The sequence below is a fragment of the Hordeum vulgare genome, chromosome 2H (assembly GCF_904849725.1).
Source record: "Hordeum vulgare subsp. vulgare chromosome 2H, MorexV3_pseudomolecules_assembly, whole genome shotgun sequence".
NCBI classification, from domain to species: domain Eukaryota; kingdom Viridiplantae; phylum Streptophyta; class Magnoliopsida; order Poales; family Poaceae; genus Hordeum; species Hordeum vulgare.
In genome coordinates this window covers 13,123,618-13,130,808 of record NC_058519.1, presented here as the reverse complement: position 1 = coordinate 13,130,808, position 7,191 = coordinate 13,123,618, and positions in this window count along the sequence as shown.

Here is a 7,191-nt window from a genome sequence, read left to right as displayed (position 1 = left end):
CATAATTACTAATGCAATATAAGAAAAATGCCAATATTACAATACAATAATCATCCAAAGTACAATAATTATTCAAATCACGGAAGCAAACTAAATAATTCAATACAAATTTGTCTCGTATACAAATCACACATGAATGAAATGAAAATGAATGGAAAAATAGAACGTGTTATTGCCTAGCCCTTTGTCAACGGTGCTCAATGAGATCCTCCTGAAGTTGAAAGTGGGTATTTGCATTTTTAATCTTCTTGTAGGTCTCAGGAAAATATCTAATTCGGTTAGGGTCTCTAGTTGGTTTGACACGGCTACCGACATTATCGTAGAAGAATTCCAAGTTCATGCCTCTCTCATCTTCGATAATCATATTGTGAAGAATAACACAGCATGCCATGATGTTCTTCAAGAATCGCTTGTCGCAAAACCGAGCAGGACCACGAACAATGGCAAATCTAGATTGCAAAACCCCAAATGCTCTTTCAGTGTCTTTTCGGGCTGCCTCTTGTGCCCTTGCGAATTCACATTGTTTCCTAGTTTGGGGGTCTTTGATGCTCTTGACAAATGTGCATCAAGAAGGGTATATACCATCTGCAAGATAGTACCCCTTTGTGTATTCATGCACATTGACAGTGTAGTTGCAAGCAGAAGCATCACCACTAGCAAGCCTAGCAAACAAATGAGACCGTTGCAACACATCGATATCATTAAGAGTACCCGACATACCAAAAAAGCAATGCCAAATCCATAAATCCTCGGATGCTATGGCCTCTAGCACAATTGTTGCATCACCAGACTTGCCACAATACGTTCCCTGCCATGCCTTTGGGCAATTTTTCCAAGTCCAATGTATACAATCTATGCTTCCTAGCATATGCCAGGCCAACCTCTTCTATCATTAGATGCCATCAAATTTGTTGTGTCTTCCTCATTCGGTGTCCGGATATATTCAGGACAAAAGACACGAATGATCATTTTGGTAAACCTACGCACTCATTTAATTATAGTATATTCACCAATGCGAAGGTACTCATCGGCATAGTCAGCCGGAATGCCGTATGCAATTACCCGCATAGCTGTCGAGATTTTTTGATATGCACTAAATGCCATCAAGCCCGTGGCATTTCTTCTTTGAGTAAAATATCGACAATTGACCTCGCAAGCTTGAACAATTTTCACAAAGAGGGATCGGCGCATACGGTACCTTCTTCGGAAGAGGTGCGGAGGATATGTTGGATTGCCCGCGAAGTATTCTGGCATCAACATCTCGTTCTCGAGATGGCGATTTCGAGGAATGCAAAGACGACCGACAGTCAATCCTCGCCGCCTCTTTCGGTTCTCATATTCATGCTCCTTCACGGCAAGGGCCATCCCCGTCTGCTGGTGAAAGGTCAGAAGCATCGTCTCAACATCTGAGTCGTCCGAATCGGATGAATCTTCGAGCAAAAACTTCTTGCACGGGCTCAATTCCATCTCCGGTGGTGGCTCTCCGACCGCGGTGGACTGGCGAATACGGGGAGCCGGTGCAGCGACTCGATGGAAGAGGGCAATGGCGCCCCCGTGGCGTGATTCCGATCGCAGATTTTGCCGGAGTCATCGGCGGAGGACGGGCGGAATCAATGGTGGGCGGCGGCGGACGGGCAGAACCAATGGCGGGCGGAGCGGAAGGGGGTGAGGAAAGGGCGCGGGCTGAAATGTCCCTCTCGCCAACCGCTTTCCTGGGATACGGGGCACCGTAGGGGTGAGGTGCAAACCTGTGTTTTCGCGGGTCGGGAAGGGATTTTGCCGCGCCCTTAAAATAAGTTTAAGGGTCAGACGTGTTTGCATAGTTTGATCGGGTAGCATTTTCCACACCGATCCATATGTTGACAGTTACTTTACTAATCGCGGCTTTATAGAGGGTCTGCTAGAGATGCTCTTAGTTCTTTATTTGAAGAAAAAGTGAGCCTTCACGTATTTTCACAACAGCATAAAGGGCATCCTTTCAACCCGCATTGCATATGTGTGCACCATTTCTACGGCACGGGGCTGCTTATCAAGATCTTCTCAATATCGTGTTTGGATTGGTTAGGTTAGGGATTTCTAAATGCAAGAATAAATTAGCACATACCTATTGTTAGTTAGCATATGTTAATTAAGAAATTGTCATTAGTAAAGAGGTGTGTTCAACTTTGAAGTCACGGCCGTTCTCTCTCTATTTATAAAAGGCACCTATTTTAAAAGGGTGTGGCGCCCGCATGCACAGGCTTGCGCACATGGTGTCCTCTACCAGGTCGGTTCACTCATGTCGGACGGGTCCTATGCCGGCTCACACATGGGGTCAACCTGTTAGGACCGTTCTTAAATGCAACAATCCTACTCTTTGTAGCACGAGATTCATACGATACGATGTCAAGCCTGTTATAGATCACTAGCAAAAGGACCCGTGCGTTGCAACGGGAGAAAAACAATTATAATCTCCAATGATGCTGATCATATTATGTCTTTAAAATTTTAGGACATTTCTTGAAATGCATGAACATTTTTTGAATTAGCAAACATTTTTTCAATTGCACTCAAAAAATAACACACAAAGTTTTTTTTTAAATCATGGATTTTTATTGTTTTCACCAACATTGTTCTCAAAATTATGAACATTTTTCTGAATATGCGAATATTTTTACAAAAATCCTGAGCATTTTTCGAATTCACGAACATTTTATATTTTCTTCAAACTTTTATTTCAAAATTCCCAGTTTTATAAATTACAAAAAAAAAATTCAAAGTTCTAAATTATTTAAACTAAAAAATGGAACAGAAAAACGAAAATAAAAAATGAGACTAAAAATAGAGGCACAAACTGTTTTTAAGATTTTTATACGGAATTTTGTTTAAAATCGTTGACTTTTTTATTTTATGGACTTTTTTGTGTAAACATTTTTTTATATGCAAACATTTTTCAAAACTCCTGAGTAGTTTTTGAATTCTAAAAAAAATATTTTTTTTGAATATTTTATTTCGATATTCTCAGTTTCTTAAAATTGAGAAAAGTTGTTCGAAGTTCTAAATTATTTATAGTAGAAAATAAAATGGAACTGAAAATAAAAATAAAAAAACTAAAGTAAGAAAACAGGCGCCCACGCATGGGCCGGCCCAAACAGGTGTGCTGCATCTTTTTCCAACGCCCAGAGCGTAATATAGGAGGTGCCTACATGGGCCGGCCCTGTCTGAAGATTTTTCTGATTGAAACGTTTTTTATGACTTATAGGTGGCATTGATGGTAATTTTAGTCGACTTTAAGGGCAATTTGGATGACGTATGAAAGAAGCACTATTTGCTTTATTAGTAGGTAAAGATCAACGTCGCTTGAATCATAAGATGTAGGAATTGCAAAGAAAAGAAATTCTCAAACTCTTAGAAGTAGTAGCCAGAATCCATCATATATTTGATAGTAGACGGCTAAGTCATGTTCATTGTGTTCTTAAGAAAGAAGGAATAACTATTGTTTCTAGTGATGAAAATGAATTTATCCCACAATGAATTTTTACTGATTATAAGTTGTGCACTGATTTTAGAAAATTAAATAAAATTATCGAAAAAGATCATTATGCTTTGCTTTTGTGATCATATAATGGAAAGATTTTCTAACCATACACACATTTTTTTATCTTGATCGTTATTCTGCTTTCTCTTGAATATGTGTTTATCGAGAAGATCAGGAGAAAACAAATTTTAGTTGTCTTTTTGTAGCTTTTGCTTACAAACGTATGTCTTATAGTTTATGTAATGCATCAACTACTTTTCAAAGTCGTATGACTACTATCTTCAACGACTTTTGTGAGAAGATCATAAAGTTATTCATGGACGATTTCTTCGTCCATGGAACTTCTTTCGATGATTTCTTTCATGAGCTTAACATGGTTTTGCAGAGATGTGAACAAAGTCACCTTGTCTTGAATTGAGAGAAATGCCACTTTATGGTAAATAAAAGTATTGTTTTTGAATATAGAATTTCGGAAAGAGGTATTGAAGTTAATAGAGGTAAAGCTGAAGCTATTGAGAAAATGAGTTGCCCCTCAAATGTTAAAGGTTACGTAGCTTTCTCGGTCATGATGATTTTTATAGGAGGTTTATTACAGATTTGTTTAAAATTTCTTGACCTCTAAATTATCTTCTACAAAAAAGACATTCCTTTTCTTTTTGATGATTATTGTAGGTACGCTTTTGAATTCTTAAGAATGCTTTAAGTTTTGCTCCTACAGTTCAATCACCCAATTGTTTGCCTTCAGAAACTATAAGTGATGCTAGCGACTAAGTCAAAGAGTTGATAAGATATTAAATGTTATCTATTATGCTATTAAGACTATACGCTGCTCAAAAAAACTATGCTACCACTAAAACGAATTTTTTTAGTTGTTGTCTTTGCTTGTGGTAAATACATATCTTATATTGTTGATTCTATGTTTACCATTCATACTGATCATGTTGGCATTAAGTACTTTGTGTAGAAAAAATATGCTAAGCCTACGATTATTAGATGAGTTTCACTTTGAAAAAATTGATTGCCTGTTGTGGATAGGAAAGGAGCTGATAATATAATCTACTAGGTAGTAGCTAATAATTTGTCTCGAATGGAAAACATGCAGGTTGATTCTATTCCCGTTAATGAAAGTTTATTCGATGAGAAATTAACTATTGTCAATGTTTCCTCTCATAGTAATCCTTGGTATGATGATTATGAAAATTTTACTGTTGCTAATTATATTCCATCGAAACAATTAGTCATACACCCATGCTCCTGCATGGGCTAGCAATTTTTGAAAATTTTAAAATTGTACATTGAAAGTTTTTAGAATCATTTTATTCTTTAAATCTTTCATAGATTATACAATTATAAAATATTTTATGAATACATTTTACCACTATGTTTTCCTTATTTCTTATTGTGGTGTAGGGGCCGAACCATAATTTCGTGGAGCAGTAAACATGCTTGTACATATGGGTGGTGTGACAAGGCAATTCAACGTCAACACCGAAGTGGGCACACCCATAATAGGACTAGGGTATGTAGGTGCAGCACCCAATCTGGTTGATTTGGTTAAGATAAAAATTCATTGACATATTATATTGTTATTGCGTAGAAGGTGTGGTGAAATAGGTAAATTGGATTAAGCTTTTCTACACGAGTAGGTACACTAACATTACCATTTGATGGCGCGGGCGTATTTCCCTGAGTAGTTGTATTTGCTATGAATTAATTATACGCCATCACATTACCCATACTAACACGACTTTCTATCACAACAATTTGCTCTATAGAAAAAACTTTACTCACAATGATTTCGTCTTGTTTGTCTAGGAGAGGAGGAAACTTGATGTCTCCAACCAGAATGACGTTGCCCTGACAGTCCTCTTTGAAATTTGCAAGAAATGTTTGTAAATCCTCTCCTCATGCTGCTTCTTAAGCGGCCGATAAGCCTCCTCCCATTGCTTCTTGTGTGCTTCATAGGCCCGATGATATTTCTTCGATAGTTTATATTGATTGGGCTTGATGATGTTATCAACGTCAACTTCTGAGGGCCTAGGGAGATTATACATGGTTGATGATGATTCTTGATCCTCCTTCCCCATTGGAGTCACCAACAAGTGTGTTTGCACACAAACACATCACCGTATACACCCGACATTGAGTGTAGTACACAGGACTCATCGAAGGAGGAGCCTCACCGATAACTTTTGTAGACCCAGGACTACATACACACGGGAGGGGTCCGACAGCGAGAGTGGCGAGGATGGGCTCCATAGGTCGGTCAAACTGCCCCTAGAGCCTTGAAGATCGTTGCTCTCCAACACAAAGAATGAACGAAGAACAAGGAAGAAAGAACACATGAGACATGTGAAAACTAGGGTAAAAAGTAGTAGATGGTTTTGCGATTGTGTGTTGCTATTTAACTGCCATCATCTTTGCCCCCTAGAAAAATGACTCATAATCTCGTCCAAATCTTACCGACGTACCTAACTCTGATTTAGGGTAGGCCTGAGAGCCGTTCAGTTTTTAGGACGCATAGACGACACACTATGTCGGATGGAGGTTATTCCAAAATAATTTTTCTCACTTAAACGAGATGCACAACTTTCGTCTTGAATGTTTTTTCATCAGACGGCATGCGATTGTCCTGTATCAATCAAGCACCTCTGTAGACAAACGATTTTAGTTCAAACCAGACAATTTAGTTCGGAAATTCTATTTGACGCTTTCTGCGTCAAGATGTCGAGTTTTCGCACAAGATTCATGATCAAGCGATGTGATACGGGCCGGTCCGAAAATGTTTGCTTCGATTCCGGTTTTGCGAACCTTCTAGATAGTTCCTGAATCTATTTTGCCATTTTTCTGTTTCTGTTTATTTTACAACTTTATTCTTTCTTTTTTTCCTTTTTCTCGTTTTTTTCTTTTCTGTTTTTATTTCCAATTTCTTTTTTTTCTTTTTTTCCAACTGTTTGTTAATACATTCATGTTTTTCAAAAAATGTTCGTGTTTCCAAAAATGGTTCATGTTTTCAAAAAAAAATCGGAAGGTTCAAGAAATGATAAAGTATGCAAAGAATGTTCTAGTTTCAAAAATTGTTTGCAAACTTCAGAATATGTTCGTGTTTCCAATTTCATTCGGGAGCTCACAAAAATGCCCGCATTTCCAAAAATTGTTCATGTTTTTTATTTTTTTAATAGATTAATAAAATGTTGTAGTTTTAAAAGTATTCATAAATACAAAAATAGCTCATATTTTTCGAAATGTTTGACTTGATTCAAAATTTCTCACGAAAAATGTTCAATTTTTCATGAATTCATATATTGGTCAGAAATTCAAAAAATATTCATCTTACAGAAAGTGTTCAGATAGCTTATTTCTTTTTTTCGTCTTTTCTTTCTTTTTCCTTTTTCTTTTCAAATTTTAAGCAAAAACAAATTCGGATTTCAAGAATAGTTTTTGAAAATACAGAATATTTTTTGAAAATCCACAACATTTTTGTAACCACGAACATATTTTAAATTATGAGCAAATTTCAAATTTATGAACAAAATTGTAAAACCGGGAACATATTTCAAATCCTGAAAAATATTTTGAAACCGCGATTATTTTTTTGCATTGTGAACAAATTTTAAACAGGAATAGATTTTAAATTTATGGCAAAACTATAAAATTGTGAATATTTCTAGAAT